Source organism: Hordeum vulgare, chromosome 7H, assembly GCF_904849725.1.
Source record: "Hordeum vulgare subsp. vulgare chromosome 7H, MorexV3_pseudomolecules_assembly, whole genome shotgun sequence".
NCBI lineage: Eukaryota > Viridiplantae > Streptophyta > Magnoliopsida > Poales > Poaceae > Hordeum > Hordeum vulgare.
The window spans coordinates 485840386-485858746 of record NC_058524.1 but is presented as its reverse complement, the minus strand read 5'-3'; positions in this window follow the sequence as shown (position 1 = coordinate 485858746).

Genomic DNA, 18361 nt, shown 5'->3' with positions numbered 1-18361 from the left:
AATCGATCACCATCCTATAGCCAGTAATAATCCTGTGTGGGATCAATTCATCCTTATCATTAGGGACAACGGTAATGCCTCCCTTCTTAGGGACGCAATGCCCCGGACTTACCCAATCGCTATGAGCAATAGGATAGATAATACCCGCTTCGAGGAGCTTTAGTATTTCTTTTCTTACTACTTCTTTCATCTTAGGATACAATCTCCTTTGATGATCAGCAACTGGTTTGAAATCAGGATCGGTTTTTATCTTGTGCTGGCATAGAGTGGGACTAATGCCCTTAAGATCATCAAGAATATATCCTATAGAAGCACGGTGCTTCCTCAGAGTTTTTAGCAACTTCTTTTCTTCATGCTCTGAGAGGCTAGCGCTAATAATAACAGGATATATCTCTTTTTCATCCAGATAAGCATACTTAAGAGTATTTGGCAACTGTTTAAGCTCGAACACAGGATCACCCTTTGGTGGGGGTGGATCCCCAAGCAGTTCAACAAGCAAGTTATTCTTAAGAATAGGATATTGTTCTAAGACAACTCTATCTATCTCATCCCTTTCATCCATATGCATATCATTTTCATGCTCAAGCAAGTATTGCTCTAAGGGATCAGTAGAAGGCACGGCAATAGAAGCTAAGGCAATCGTTTCATACCTACTAGGCAACTCTTTTTCATGAGGTTGTCTACCAAACTTGGAGAAATTAAACTTATGTGACACACCTTCAAAGCCAACAGTGACAGTTTGCTTCTCACAATCAATATGAGTATTGACGGTATTGAGAAAAGGTCTGCCAAATATGATGGGACAAACGCTATCTTGTGCAGTAGCAAGAACGAGGAAATCAGCAGGATACTTTGTTTTACTACACAAGACTTCATCATCCCTAACAATTCCCACAGGGCATATAGTATCTCTATTGGCAAGCTGAATAGTGACATCAATAGGCACTATCTCAACAGGTGCAATCTCATCTTTGATTTCATCATATAAGGATTGAGGTATTGCACTAACACTAGCACCCACGTCACATAAACCATGATAACAATGATCTCCTATCTTAACAGAAACCACAGGCGTGCCAACAACAGGCCTATGTTTGTCTCTAACGTGAGGTTTAGCAATTCTAGCAGCTTCTTCACAGAAGTGAATATTATGTCCCTCAACATCGTCGGACAGAAGATCTTTGATAATAGCAATGCTAGGTTCAACTCTATTTGCTCAGGGGGTGTAGGTGTTCTAATATAGCCTCTACGTATCACAGTTGAAGCTTTAGAATGATCCTTTATCCCAACAGGGAAAGGTGGTTTCTCAATGTAAGCACTGGGAACCACAGGATCATTATAGGCAATGACTTTCTCTTCAACTAGAGTGGGTTTAACTACATTGACTTCTAAAGGAGGATGATATTTAAAACACTTCTCTTTGGGGAGATCAATATGAGCAGCAAATGATTCACGCAATGAAGCTACTATCTCAGAGTCAAGTCCATACTTAGTGCTAAAGTCACAAAAAGTATTTGTCTCAACAAAGGTTTTAACGCAATCAAACGTGAAACTCATACCTGACTCCTTACCTTCTTAAAGCTCCCAAACTTCAGAGTTGTGTTTAATTATCTCCAATAAATTCCATTTGAAGTCAATATCTCTCTTCATAAAAGAACCGGTACAAGAAGTGTCAAGCATGGTGCGATCATCATGAGAAACCCGATCATAGAAGTTCTGAATGATAATTTCTCTCGAGAGCTCATGATTGGGGCCTGAATATAGCATTGATTTAAGCCTCCCCAAGCTTGAGCTAGGATTTCTCTGTCACGAGGTCAAAAATTATAAATATAATTCCGATCACGATGTACTAAATGCACAAGATAAAACTTTTGATGAAATTCCAATTTCAACCGATTGTAGTCCCATGATCCAGTATCATCACATAGCCTATACCATGTCAACGCCTTATCCTTCAAAGATAAAGGAAAGACCTTCTGCTTGACCTCATCCTCGGGCAAACCTGCAAGCTTAAATAAACCACAAACTTCATCTACATATATTAGATGCAAGTCTGGATGTGATGTTACATCTCCTCTAAAAGGATTAGCCAGCAGTTTCTCAAGCATACCCGAAGGAAATTCAAAGCAAATATTTTTAGTAGGTGCAGCAGGTTGAGGAGCAACTCCTTGTGCTTCCGTTCGAGGTGACGATACCCCGAACAAGCCCCTCAAAGGATTAGTATCCATAGTGACAAGTGACAATAAATTTCAGTACATGAACTCCTCATACTATGGTCATCTCCGGGAGTGGTTCCGGCTATTGTCACTCCGGGGTTGCCGGGTCATAACACATAGTAGGTGACTCCAACTTGCAAGATAGGATCTAAAACGCACATATATTGGCGGCAACATAATAGGTTCAGATCTGAAATCATGGCACTCGGGCCATAGTGACAAGGATTAAGCATGGCAAAGTAGTAGCAACATCAATCTCAGAACACAGTAGATACTAGGGATCAATCCCTGTCAAAACTAACTCGATTACATGATAGATCTTATCCAACTCATCACCATCCAGCAAGCCTACGATGAGATTACTCACGAACGATGAAGAGCATCATGTAATTGCCGATGGAGGAAGGTTGATGATGACGATGGCGACGATTTCCCCTCTCCGGAGCCCGAAGAGGACTCCAGATCTGCCCTCCTAAATGACGAACAGGAGGTGGCGGCACCTCCATATCATAAAACGAGATGAATCCTTCTCTCTGATTTTTTTCCGGGCGAAACAGAGTATATAGAGGTGAGTTTGGAGGTGGTGGAGCCACGTGGGCCCCACAAGCCCTCACGGCACGGCCTGCGGGGGGGGGGGGGTGTGGCTCCGGCCCAGGGGCTTGTGGCCCACTGGCTCACCTCCTCCGGTTAATCTTTGCGCACGTATTTATCATTAATTCCAGAAAAATTCTTTGTAAATTTTCAGGACATTCCGAGAACTTTTATTTTTGCACCAAAACAACACCATGGCAATTCTGCTGAAAACAGTGTTAGTCCGGGTTAGTTCCATTCAAATCATGCAAGTTAGAGTCGAAAACAAGGGCAAAAGAGTTCGGAAAAGTAGATACAACGTAGACGTATCAACTCCCCCAAGCTTAAAGCCTTGCTTGTCCTCAAGCAATTCAGTTGACAAACTGAAAGAGACGAAAGAAAAACTTTGACGAACTCTGTTTGATCTTGTGGTTGCAACTATGTCTAACTCATAACCAGAATTTCAGCAACATCACAAGCAAACCACATAAGCAAATGACATCTAGGTCTCACGGTAAACTCATATCGATGGCATAATCAGCTAGCGAGCAAATAATAACAAGCCTCAAATGTCAACACTTCAATCAAAACAACATGAAGTAGTACGAATAGATGGTATCTCGCTAGTTCTTTCTGAGACGACAAAACATAAATGCAGAGCACCTTCAAAGACCAAGGGCTGACTAAATGTTGTAACTCATGGCAAAGAAGATCCAGTCACAGTCATACTCAGCACAGTTAAAAGCAAAGCATAAAAATGATAGAGGTGCTCTCTAATTGGTGCTTTTGTAAGAGGAGGACGACTCAACAGGAACATAAATAGGCATGCCCTTTGCAGAGGGAAGCATTGATTTGCAGAGGTGCTAGAGCTCAAGCTTTTAAAACAGAGATAATAATTTTGGGTGGCATGCTTTCATTGTCAACGCAATGACTAAGAGTTCTCAACATCTTCCACGCTACACATGCTATCGGCGGTTCCCAATCAGAAAAGTAAAGTTTTGACTGCCCCACCACCAATCAATCACACTCCACGGCTAGCTGAATCCTCGGGTACCATCCATACCAACATCAATCCTGGGGGAGTTTTGTTTACAATTATCTTTTTGATTTGAGCATGGAACTGGGAATTCCAATTACCGGCCCCTTTCTCATGAATGATAGTAAATAAACACATATAGAGGATAACACACCTAGCATGGAAGATACCAATAGCCCCCTGTCACCACATGAGCGGTCCGGGCACGCAAAACGGATTATTTCTTGAAGATTTAGAGAGTGGCACATGCAAATTTACTTGGAATGGCAGGTAGATACCGCATAAAGGTAGGCATGGTGGACTCACATGGAACAACTTTGGGTTTATGGAAGTGGATGCACAAGCAGTATTCCCGCTTAGTACAAGTGAAGGCTAGCAAAAGACTGGGAAGCGACCAACTAGAGAGCGACAACAGTCATCAAAATGCATTGAGATTAACTAACATTGAGTGCAAGCATGAGTAGGACATAAATCACCATGAACATGAACATCATAGAGGCTATGTTGATTTTGTTTCAACTACATGCGTGAACATGCGCCAAGTCAAACCACTTGAATCATTCAAAGGAGGATACCATCCTATCATACTACACCACAGTCATCTCAACATTCATGTGGGCATCCAAGACAAACCATTATAAGCTCCTAGCTAAGTAAGCATGGCATAAGAAACTATGGTCTCTAAGTTGTCATTGCAAACATGTTTCTCTCACAACAAAGCTGAATCAGACATGATGAGCTAGTCATATTTACAAAAACAAAATAGATCGAGTTCGTACCAGCTTTTCCAGGCTCAATCACTTCATCATATATCGTCTTTATTGCCTTTCACTTGCATGACCGAACGATGTGAACAATAATAAGCGTGCTCTTGCATTGGACTACGCTGGAATCTGCAGGCAAACACAAAGGAGAAGACAAAGTAATATGGCTCTTTGATAGCTAAACAGCTATGCATGCGAGAGCCACTAAACATTGTAACCAATATCTTCTACCTTGACCCAAAGAAAAAGAAAACTATTTACACGGGAAAGCTCCCAATAAGCAAAAGAAGAAAAAGAAAATATTTTTGGGTTTTCTCAAACTAGACCGACACACGAAAAGAAAATAAGAAAAAAGAAAATAAACTAGCATGGATGATACAGTGGCAAAGTGTGAACACCGGCTAACAAAGTGAAAGCATAAGCAAGAATGTAAAGTCGGTGAGAACACGTATTCCCCCAAGCTTAGGCTTTTGGCCTAAGTTGGTCTACTCCCAAGGATGGTCCTGGCAAAACCCAAAATCATAATGGGGGTCATACAGGAGCGCTACAGCCACTGCTTGAATAGCTGCCTCATAGAGACAAGAAGCATTTTCCTCCCTCTCATACTCCTCTGCCTCTCCTTTGGTTATGTAGTATCTCTGTTTTACCTGAAAGTCAAAGAAGGCAGGAGCAGGAAGGGTAATATGGAAAACACGTTGCCGTTAAATATCAAACAGTATAGGAGGGATTCATCATCCCACTCAAGGAACTAGTAGCGTGTCAAAGCGACGTGGTCAAGGAAAGCTGCATGGAGTGGGGGATCTCCTTCGCGGATGGTTACTCCAAGAAAATTTGCTATGCGAGTGGCATAGATCCCACCAAAGAAATCCCCTTCATTAGCATTCTTATTCAGCCTCCTTGCTATAATAGCTCCCATGTTGAAACTTTTATCACCCGTTACTGCGCTCTTAAGGATTCTAAGGTCGGGTGCGCAGAGGTGAGAATGCTCAATCTTGCCATTAATGCATCTACCTATGAAGAGGGCAAAGTAATGCAAGGCAGGAAAATGAATACTCCTCATGGTAGCTTGCGTAATGTCTCTAGTTTCTCCAACAACAATACCACAGCAAAAATCTCTAACCGAAGATTTAGGAGGATCATTGACACTACCCCAAATAGGTATCTTGCAAATTCTATTGAAATCCCGTAATTCCATGGTATACGATTTGTCATAGAGATCTAACATTACCGATGTGTCACGGCCAGCTAAAAATTTGAATCTACGAGCAAAAGAGGCCGTGAGAGCAACATACTGTTCACATTTATCGGATATGAATTCTTCGAGTCTGACGTTGTGAACAAGTGCATCAAACTCATCTTTGAAACCTGCCTCAATCATAAATTCAGCAGAAAGCCATTCACATGGTTGTACCTGCACGTCCCTTGGTTGGTAAGGATCAGGCTCCCGAATCGCAAGACTGGGACCTCTCTTGCTTGAGGAACCACCATGATAGTTTCTCCTGAACATCTTCCTTTTCTGAAATTTTCAGTGATTCTAAGGAAAGGTGAACAAGGCTCAACCAAACATTTTAGCAACTACTCACACAAGTGCATAGAGGCCATATTACGCATCAAACTACTTGGGACCAGCTAAAATCAGCATGCAAAGGTCAAGAACATGGTCACCAAGGCAGCAAAAATACGCGGAGTATAAGGCACTAGAGCAAAAACTAATTGGACCAATGGAGTCACTTACCAAGGAGTAATTTCCCCAAAACAGTTCGGAGAACGGTGATTTGAGCAAAGAGATCGAAAATCCCAGCAAGAGGAGCAAGAACACGGGTTTGAGCTGTGAAACGATTTTTTCTGGAGGAAGGAGAACCAAAAGAGAGCAAGAATGAGTGGAGGGGGTGCCTGTGGGCCTCACAAGCCTGGGTGGCGCGGCCAAGGGGTGCCCGCGCCCCAAGGGCTTGTGGCCCACTGGTGCAGCCCCCAGACAAGCTCTTTGTCTTAGAATTTTTCAAAAATTCCAGAAAAAATCATACTTGATTTTCAGGAGGTTCGGAGAACTTTTATTTTCGGGGTACTTTTCCACCGGACGCTAAAACAGAAAACAGGGAAAACTACACTAAACCTATCATTTTTCTTCTAAGCAACCTAAAGTGAAAGCTTGGAGCACAAGTTCATGACTCCTCGATTCATCCATCTCATGGTCATCGAAAGAAATCCGTCAGTGAGGTTGATCAAGTCTCTTTGACAAACTTTTTTGAATCGCAAAAGAGAATGAAGAATTTCCGAATAGTCACTAGGTCACCTCAATGGGGATGTGTATCTCCCCAAGAAGCAAATCATACTTCATCTTGACATGAGGTATAGGGCATTCAAAGCTCCCAATAAGAATCGATGAAGTTTTTTCGATAGCACTGATGCAATGTACTCGATATTGTTTCTTCGGAAAGTGCACCATATGGTCATTACCGTTGACATGGAAAGTGACATTGCCTTTGTTGCAATCTATAACAGCCCCTGCAGTGTTTAAAAAGGGTCTTCCGAGGATGACTGCCATGGTATCGTCCTCAGGAATATCCAAGATAAAAAAGTCTGTTAACATAGTGACATTAGCAACCACAACAGGCACATCCTCGCAAATGCCGATAGGGAAAGCAGTTGATTTGTCGGCCATTTGCAGAGAAATTTCAGTGAATGTCAACTTATCCAATTCAAATCTACAGTAAAGAGAGAGAGGCATAACACTAACACCGGCTCCAAGGTTGCATGACGCAGTTCTAACGTAGTTACCTTTAATGGAGCAAGGTATAGTGGGCACACCGGGATCACCTAGTTTCTTAGGAGTTCCACCCTTGAAGGTATAATTAGCCAGCATGGTGGAAATCTCAACCTCAGGTATCCTCCTCTTATTAGTCACAATATCTTTCATGTACTTAGCATACGTAGACATTTTGAGCATATCTGTCAAACGCATTTGCAGAAAGACAGGTCTGGTCATTTCAACAAATCGCTCACAATCCTCATCATCCTTTTTCTTGGATGGTTTGGGAGGAAAGGGCATGGGTTTCTGAACCCATGGTTCCCTTTCTTTACCGTGCTTCCTAGCAGTGAAGTCATTCTTATCGTATCTTCTATTCTTAGGCTGTGGGTTATCAAGATCAACATGTTCAATCTCCACATCCTTATCATTGCTATGTTGAGCATCATCATGAACATCACTATTGATATTATCATTAGGCTCATGTTCATCACCAGATTGTGTTTCAGCATCAGAGACAGAGGCATCGTTTGGACTCTCAGGTGTAGCAGCATCTGGGTTGTTAGCGTGCAGGTTCCTATCATATTTCTTCTTCTTTCTAGGATGACTAGGTTCATCAGTGCTAACTCCTTGAGAATCTTGTTCAATTCTCTTCGGATGACCCTCAGGATACAAAGGTTCATGGGTCATTCTACCGCCTCTTGTAGCGACTCTGACAGAATTGTCATTCAACTCATTGAGCAAGTTATTTTGAGCTTTAAGTACTTGTTCTACTTGAGTAGTAACCATAGAGGCACGTTTACTCAGAAGCTTAAGATCATTGACATTTCTGTCCACACAAGCACTTAATGACTAAGCATACGAGCATTCTGTTCCAGTTGTCTACTAACATAATCATTGAAACTCTGTTGTTTGGCAACAAAGTTATCAAATTCATCCATGCATAGGCTAGCAGGTTTATCAAAAGGAATATTACTCTCATCAAACCTACGCAGAGAATTTACTTCTACTACCTGTATCGGGTTATCGAGACCAAGGATCTCTTCGATAGGTGGTAGATTTTTGACATCTTCAGATTTAATGCCTTTCTCTCGCATAGATTTCTTAGCTTCTTGCATATCTTCAGGACTGAGGAATAGAATACCTCTTTTCTTCGGAGTTGTCTTAGGAGGTGGTTCGGGAATAGTCCAAGCGTTCTCATTGCCCAAAATGTTATTCAATAGAATCTCAGCTTGTTCTACAGTTGGTTCCCAAAAAACACAAGCATCACAACTATCTAGGTGGTCTTTGGAAACATCGGTAAGTCCATTATAGAAGATATCAAGTATTTCATTCTTCTCAAGAGGGTGATCAGGCAAAGCATTCAGTAGCTGGATGAGCCTCCCCCAAGCTTGTGGGAGACTCTCTTCTTCAGCTTGAGCAAAGTTGTATATTTCCTGCAAGGCAGCTTGCTTCTTATGGGCAGGGAAATATTTTTCAGAGAAGTAGTAGACCATATCCTCGGGGCTACGCACACATCCAGGAGAAAGAGAAGTGAACCAAGTCTTAGCATCATCCTTTAGCGAGAAAGGAAACAGCTTGAGGATATAGTAGTGGCGGATCTTTTCCTCACTAGTGAATAGGGTGGCTATATCGTTCAGTTTGGTAAGATGGGCTACAACCGTTTCAGACTCATAATCGTGAAAAGGATCATCTTCGACCAGAGTGATTAACTCAGGGTCAACAGAGAATTCATAATCCTTATCGGTCACAAAGATAAGCGAAGTAGCAAACTTCGGGTCGTATTTCATCCTATCGTTCAGAGATTTTTATTTCCACTTGAGCAGTAGTTTCTCAACATCATAGCTATCCTTACACGCAAGAAAATCCTCAGCTATCTCTCCCTCCGTAACATAGCACTCAAGCATAACAGGCAATTCACGCATAGTAGCAGGTTCTACTTCAATAGTATCAGCAGTTTCAGAAGTATCATCATTTCTAGTAGCAACTCCAGCAATTTGTGCATCAAGGAATGCACCTAGTGGCAAAGCAGTATCAAGCATAGCATCATCATGCATAGTATCAAGAATAGCATCATCATGCAAAGCAGTATCGAGCATAGCATCATCATAAGCATCATGGGCAGCAGAAGTAGCATCATCAAGCACAAGCGACATATCAAGATTTCTAGCAGGAGGCGATGTCGCAAACTTACTCAAAACTGAAGGTGAATCAAGTGCAGAGCTGGATGGTAGTTCCTTACCTGTCCTCGTAGTGGAAGGCAAGATTTTAGTTCTTGGATCTTTCGGATTCCTCATAATGATCAGCAGATGGCAATCCCAAGTGACTCAGAGAATATAGCTATGCTTCCCCGGCAACGGCGCCAAAAAAATGTCTTGATAACCCACAAGTGTAGGGGATCGCAACAGTTTTCGAGGGTAGAGTATTCAACCCAAATTTATTGATTCGCCACAAGGGGAAGCGAAAGAATATTCTCAACTATTAGCAGCTGAGTTGTCAATTCAACCACACCTGAAAGATTAGTGTCTGCAAGCAAAGTATCAGTAGCAAAGTGGTATGATAGCAACGGTGCTAGAAACAGGTTTGTTGACGGCAGACTATTCCTAACTTGTTGTATCAATGGCGCCAATAAAAGTGTTGCAGCAAGTAACAACCAAGTAGCAAGTAACAACAGTAGTGATAGGAGTAGAAAGTAACAGCAGTGACAGCAGAGTAACAGTAGTAGCAACAGAGTAACAGCAGTAGCGACAACAGAGTAACAGTAGCAGCAGTGACATCAGTAGCAGCAAAGTAAGGTAGCAAGGACCATTAGTAAAAGACTCGTAGGCAGTGGATCGGTGATGGATGAGTATGCCGGATGTGAGTCATCATGTAACAACTATAACACGGAGAGATATGTAACTAGCTCCCGTTCGTCAATCTAATGTAGGCATGTATTCCGTATGTAGTTATACGTGCTTAGGGAAAAGAACTTGCATGACATCTATTGTCCATCCCTCCCATGGCAGCGGGGTTCTAATGGAAACTACGGGATATTAAGGTTCTCCTTTTAAATAAGAACCGGACCAACGCATTAACAGGTGGTGAATACATGAACTCCTCATACTATGGTCATCTCCGGGAGTGGTTCTGGCTATTGTCACTCCGGGGTTGCCGGGTCATAACACATAGTAGGTGACTACAACTTGCAAGATAGGATCTAAAACACACACATATTGGCGACAACATAATAGGTTCAGATCTGAAATCATGGCACTCGGGCCCTAGTGACAAGCATTAAGCATGGCAAAGTAGTAGCAACATCAATCTTAGAACATAGTGGATACTAGGGATCAATCCCCGTCAAAACTAACTCGATTACATGATAGATCTCATCCAACTCATCACCGTCCAGCAAGCCTACGATGAGATTACTCACGAACGGTGAAGAGCATTATGGAATTGTCGATGGAGGAAGGTTGATGATGATGATGGCGACGATTTCCCCTCTTCGGAGCCCGGAACGGACTCCAGATCTGCCCTCCTGATGAAGAACAGGAGGTGGCGGTGCCTCCGTATCGTAAAACACGATGAATCCTTCTCTCTGGTTTTTTGTCCGGGCGAAACGGAGTATATAGAGCTGAGTTTGGAGGCGGTGGAGCCACATGGGCCCCACAGGCCCTCACGGCGCGGCCTGGGGGGGGTTGGTGGTCGCGGCCCAGGGGCTTGTGGCCCATTGGTCACCTCCTCCGGTGGATCTTTGTGCAGGTATTTTTCATTAATTCTAGAAAAATTCTCCGTAAATTTTCAGGACATTCCGAGAACTTTTATTTCTGCACAAAAACAACACCATGGCAATTCTGCTGAAAACAGCGTTAGTCCGGGTTAGTTCCATTCAAATCATGCAAGTTAGAGTCCAAAACAAAGGCAAAAGACTTCGGAAAAGTAGATACGAGAGAGACATATCAACTTGCTTGATACGTCTCCAACATATCTATAATTTTTGATGGTTTCATGCTATTATCTTGTCAAACTTTGGATGTTTTGCATGCCTTTTATATATTTTTTGGGACTAACTTATTAACTCAGTAACAAATGCCAGTTCCTTTTTTTTCCATGTTTTTGACCCCTTTCAGAGGAGATTTTGAAACGGAGTCAAAACGGCATAAAATCCCCGAAAAGATTTTTTACGTAACAGAAGAAGATTGGGAGACTTGAGAGCCAAGGTAGGGGTCCCCAGGGGCCCCACAAGCCCTCACCCCGCGGCTAGGGGGGAGGCCGCGGCCCACAGGCTTGTGGGCCCCCTGGACCTCCTTTGCCCTAGGGTTTGCGCCTATATATCCCCAAAAATTCCACAAAAAATCAGGAGATCATCGAAAGTACTTTTCCGCCGCCGCAAGCTTCTGTCTTCGCTAGATCCCATCTGGGGCATGTTCTGGTGCCCTGTCGGAGGGGATATTCAGATACAGAGGGCTTCTTCATCAACACCATGACCTCTCCGATGATGCGTGAGTAGTTCACCAAAGACCTACGGGTCCATAGCTAGTAACTATATGGCTTCTTCTCTCTCTTGGATCTTCAATACAAAGTTCTCCATGATCTTCATGGAGATCTATACGATGTAATCTTCTTTTGTGGTGTGTTTGTCGAGATCCGATGTATTGTGGATTTATGATCACTTTATCTATGAATCTTATTTGAGTTTCTTCTCATCTCTCTTATGCATGATTTCATATCCTTGTAATTCTCTTCGGGTTGTGGGTTTTGTTTGGCCAACTAGATCTATGATTCTTGCAATGGGAGAATTGTTTGGTTTTGGGTTCATACCATGCAGTGACCTCACCCAGTGACAGAAGGGGTAGCGAGGCACGCATCGTGTTGTTGCCATCATGGGTAAAAAGATGGGGTTTTCATCATTGGTTTGAGATTATCCCTCTACATCATGTCATCTTGCTTAAGGTGTTACTCTGTTCGTCATGAACTCAATACAGTAGATGCATGTTGGATAGCGGTCGATGTGTGGAGTAATAGTAGTAGATGCAGAAAGTATCGGTCTACTTGTCTCGGACGTGATGCCTATATGTATGATCATTGCCTTAGATATCGTCATGACTTTGTACGGTTCCATCAATTGCTTGACAGTAATTTGTTTACCCACTGCCTGCTTGCTTTGTCGCGTTGCTTGCTGCTGAAGTTGCTGCCGCCGCTGTTGCTGTGCTGTCGCTGTTACGTGTTGTGCCTGCTTGCATTGCATGTAGCTGTCGCCTGCTAGTTGCTTGTGTTGCCGCTGCTGCCGAAGCTTGCTGTTGTTGATGCTTGTTGTCGCTGGTGCTGGCTGCTGTTTGCTGTTGGTGCTGCCGCCTACTACTGCCGTTGCCTGATGCTGTTGCAGCGTGCTACTGTCACCACTTGCTGCCATGCTGCTTGCTGCTTGCTTGCAGCCACCAAATGTCTGCTTAGTTGCTTGCTGCTGTTGCCTTGCCCTACTGCCTTTTGGGACGTCGCCGAAGACCGCGTGCACAGTCCCCGCCACCGCGGATCCGACAAGTTCGCCGAGTACCGCGACGTCCTAGACGACCCCGAACATCTACAGAGCAGTGTACGTCTACCGACGCCGAAGACCCGTGAACAACTACTTCCACGACTTCCACGACGTCCACTACGATCTTTGTTCACCTACACCGCAATGACTCGAACCGCTCCGATCTGCATGCTTCGAAGGTATAGCGTTGGAACGTTGTCGTGGACCGAATGCTTGTGATGAATGAATGTAACCGTATGCAAGGGCCATATATGTTTGCCCGTTGCATGTTGTCCCTCTTTCGTCGTGCCCTCAATACATGGGAACCCGGTAAACGGGATCACCCCATCTTTTATTGGCATGACACGCACACGCTTCCAATTCGTTGGGACCTATAACTCGTTGAGTTATCGGGATAGGAACGTTGCCGTGGCTTCGTTTCCGTGTTGCCACCATGGTTCCCTTTCGCTCGCCATGGAGACACATGCTTCTTTCTATTCTTGCCCGTGTTGTTATGAACTAGCATGCATGACGCATTCATGGCAGAATATCATGTGTTGCATGTTTGTTGTGACGTAGCGACTTTCAAAGTCCCATGTGTTAAGTGACTAGGATGACATGTAGAATCGCCGCTTCACCCCCTGCCATGTGAAACAACATTTAATACTGCGCATAAATAACCAGGAATGAACTAAATAATTAATCGTCGAGTTTCGTCGATATGCAAATCGTTGCATATCGAGCTTCACTTAATGTGTAGTGTTTGCGTGAGGTGAATTTCCATGCCATCCCTTGCATTATTGATCTGATCATGCATCATATTAGGTTGTGCTCCATGTCGTGCATTTGCCGTGGTGAATATCTGTGTTGATGCTTGTTTCCGGTTTGCTCCGTCTCGATAGAGTTCCGCAAGCGTGTCGAAATGTGAGGACCCGCTCGACCATGTTGGTTCGCCGACTTCATGGAGTTGTTCTTCTTCCAAGCGGGATCTCAGGCAAGATGACCATTTCCTCAGATACCATTACTATCATTGCCATGCTAGTTTTATCGCTTCTATCGATTATGTCTGGTTGCCTACCACATGTTAAATTTCAGCCTTCCAACAAAGCCATGAAACCTTCACCTGTTCACAACCTAGCAAACCACTGATTGGCTATGTTACTTCTTGCTTAACCATGTTGGTAGCATTGGTAGTTGTAGGTGCAGTTGCTTCCATGTGATAACATGGGTTCCTTGTTTTTATCACCCTATTAAATGATATTTAATTTAATGCACCTATATACTTGGTAAAAGGTGGAAGGCTCGGCCTTTCTAGCCTGGTGTTTTGTTCCACCTTTCCCCCCTTAGTTTCGGCTACCGGTGTTATGTTCCATATTTGAGCGCTCCTAACACGAGGCCCCCATGATAATTCATTTTAGATTAAAGCTGGTCTGGCATGGCCCAACTTTGGTACTACATTTTCCTAATAACTAATGAACTTCATAGGGAGTAATTAACCCGAGGAATTTAATCAACCCCCGGGCCAGTGCTCCTCATGAGTGTTGGTCCCACCTGAGCGATCTCCGGCACCCCCCTAGTCACCCAGGGTTTTAGCGATCCCGACGTCTAGCTCATCCGTCGTGTCATGAGAACGAGATATGCGGCTCCTATCGGGTTCGTTGACACGTCAGGCGGCCTTGCTGGATTAGTTTTACCTTTGACGAGATATCTTGTGCATCGGGATTCCGGTGATGCTTTGGGTAATCTCAGAGTTGAGGTTTTCCACTAAGGAGTCCGACAAGATTGCGAGTGTCGTGATCGAGGATTGCAATGCGGCTTGTGGTAATTTGTGATGGACTAGTTGGAGCACCCCTGCAGGGTTAAATCTTTTCGGAAAGCCGTGCACGCGGTTATGTGGCAACGTGGAAACCTTGTTTAACATTGGTTTTAGATAACTAGAAGTTAATTTAATTAAAACATGGCAACTGTGTGCGTAACCGTGACTGTCTCTTTCCTGAGTTCCTTCTCCGATCGAGGACACGGTGGGGTTATGTCTGACGTAGATAGGTGTTCAGGATCATTCATTTGATCATCAGTAGTCACGTCCGCTATGCGTAGATCTTCTCCCTCTTATTTCTTGTACTTGTAAGTTTAGCCACCAAACATATGCTTAGCCGCTGCTGCAACCTCACCACTTAACCTTACCTCACCTATTAAGCTTTGCTAGTCTTGATACCTTTGGAAATGAGATTGGTGAGTCCCCTGTGGCTCACAGATTACTACAACACTAGTTGCAGGAACAGGTAAAGGTTACTTGACGCGAGCGCGTTGATTGTTCATTTGGAGTTGCTTCTTCTTCTTCTTCTTCTTCATCAATCAAGGATGTGTTCCACGCCGGTAGCCTAGGACAGCAAGGATGGACGTCGTTCTTCTTTTCTCGTTTTTTTGTCCGTAGTCGGACCCTGCTCTTATTCATGATGTTGATGTATTGTACTGATGTGACTCTGATGTAGCTTGTGGCAAGTGTAAGCCAATTCTATATATATATATATATATATATATATATATATATATATATATATATATATATCTTATTTTCAGTACATGTACTTGTAATGATATCCATTCTTGCGACACGACGAGATGCGCTTCTATCCCTGACGAGGCCCTCGTGCCAAAGTGAGGATAGGGTCGCATCTTGGGCGTGACAAGTTGGTATCAGAGCAGTACCGACCTAGGAGCCCCCTTGATTGATCGAACTTGGCCGAGTCGAGTCTAGTGAAAATCTACTTTGAGTCTAATAATATATCGGAGAGTACGATTCTTTTTTCTCCTCTTCTATGCTCTCGTGAGGAATCTTGATGTAATAATTTATTCTACTCCTCTTCTTACTCAATTTTTTTAGGATCATGCGGATATTTTTGGAATCTATATGATGTCGATGTGACGGAGTTCTGTCTTGGTGCCTCCTGTCTGACTTGATTTCTTCCGGGGAGTTGAGCTCCAGGGGATTCTCGAGCACATCGTTATCATTCAGGTTTCTTAGTATCTCAGAACGAAGGATGTTCGTAATTGCTTCAATACTAGTAGTGGCGAGATAACCCCGATGTCCCCAGTACTGGTGGAGATTGTTCGGGAGTACTGCCATACTTTGTATCGTTGTGATCACGAAGCTCTGTAATAGATTAAGGTCCGAGATTTTGGTCGTGTGATGACGGATGTGATACATTGGACGGGTTAGTATAGGAGTTGTGTGAAATATTACTCCTTGTATCCGTGTACCAGATTGCATGACCAGAAATTTCGGGAATTCTTAGGTGGGAATTCAAGTAGTTACTTATAGGACAATCTTCCAACAAATGCATGATGTTAGGTTGGGGTTCGACATCTAGTGGATTCATTTGTTGACAGTCGTCTTACAGCGGTTCACGTTGTGTCTTAAAGAGTCCTTGTAGCTTGCTACGACTCGGGGACGCTTCGTATGTCGGGTGCATGCCTTGCACTTGATGGCTACTATAAGGTTCGAGCCCGTGCGATCCTATCCACGAAAATATCGAACGGAAATCTCTCTCATGAGTTTGTTCTGGCTTGTTTCATAAGCCTCATCCCTTTGTTTTGTTGAATATGGTAATTCGAGTTGCTTCAATGTCAAGTGGTGATTTTAGATCTTTCCTAAGTGGTGTTCTCATATTTTTATGAGAGTACTAATCTTTTTTCTCAAATCAAATTGTCTTATCAATTCTTGTCAACCGGAGTCATCGTATCAATTCCATTCAACCGGTGTGCTTCTCTTCAACTGAGTTCAATATTCTCTAATTTTTGCAGATCATTCTCTCAATTCTTTCTGGAGTTTGTCTCATATGTCTCAAGTTGTCTTTGTTTTTTCCTGCCCGCCCGCCCTTTTATTTAGTGATTAGTTTATCATCCAAGTGCCTTCATATTCAGTGGTGCTTCTGCTATCTCCTCTTCCTTTTGTAGCCGGCGATTCATTGTGTAGATTCTCAGGAGCTTCGTGTTCATCGTGATTCAATCTTGTAATCTTTTTCTGTGAATTCAATTTAGTTGTCCGTGTTCATTATATCCTATTCATCCTTGTAATTCTTTCCTATGTTGGAAATTCTTTTCAGCCTATCTTGTTATTCATTCTTCTCTTTCTATCCGGTGTGTTGAAGATATCTCGAAAGTTCCGTGTTTTCAATTCTTTTAATTATTTCGAGGTGCTCAACCTCATGAAGTTTTCATTTGTGTCGGTTCAATATCTATCCTTCTAAGAAATCTTTTCAACGATGGTTTCTTCGAGTGGGCCCATAACCCACAGGTTCTTTCCCAGGATCTTATCTGGCTCATGTAATCTTTTTTCGGTGCTCTCTAATTCTTTTTCAATGTGACGTAATAATGATCTCATCAGTCATATTCTTTCTACAAGATCAATTTTAATTAATTCTCTTATTTGGTTCAACCTTTCATTCTTTATTATTCCGAAGTGTCTCGTTAATTCTTGGTGGTGTTCTTCTCTTCATTCTCAGCTTGGAAGTCTGAAGGAGTGTTTCTCTCAAATCTTGGTCCATTCTCTTGGAGATTCATCATTTCAGCTTGGTGTTGTCATCCTATTTGTTCCAATCATGAGTAATCCCTTTCGTGCTATCCGGTGCTTCTCTGAGTTATTTTCATTCTCGATCCTCCGAAGGCCATCATTTTAGAAGATTCTTCGTTCTCAATTTTCAGCTTTCATCCTCAATTCTTCTCAATTGTTGTCTCTTCGTTCGTCTCTCAATTATTCCGGTGCCTTGTTTAAGTTTGTCTTCTCTCAGGTGGCTCATGATCTCTTCATTCTCATGTATCTCCATTAATTCGTGGTGTTCCCATTCAATTGTGAATTCTTACCGGTGCTTCCTTCAATTATGCCTCAAGTGGTGCTTATCTCTGTGTCTCTTCAGGATTCATTTCTAGAAGAATAAGTGGTACGCTAATCCGTTGCTTGTCATCAATTAAACTTGATGAAGGATAAGCATAACATAATTCTTATTCCCGTTTCATAGTGATTTCAATCTTTCTTCGAGAGTGCCTCATGATATCAATTCCTTTTTCTCAAGTGTTCTTATCTTTTCTTTTCCGGAGCTCCAAGTTTTCTCAAGTATCTCTTCATGAAGCTTTATCGAAACCTTTGCAAGGCTTCAATCTTATTCTTTCATCCTTCACATCTTGCATCATCCTTTTGATACGGAGGCTCGTCATGGTGGTTCTTCAAGGATGCGATTTTCTCAAGTGTTCTTCAAGATTCCTGTTGGAGTACCCCAAGAATTCTTTCTCTTGCATTTTGAATGCGTTTGTTTTTCCTTTATCAGTAGAGGTGGTATTATAGCATTCTTTTTAGTGTAGGACCCTTGAAGATTTTTTCTTTCAAGAGTGAGATAATTAAATCCACCAATTCTTTGATCATGAGATATTTCAACTCATGGTATCTTCCTTGAGTTATCTTGGTTTAGTTTCACCTAAAGTCTTTCCTAAGGATTGTCGTAATTATGGTGCTTGTCATTAATCCAAGTTCTC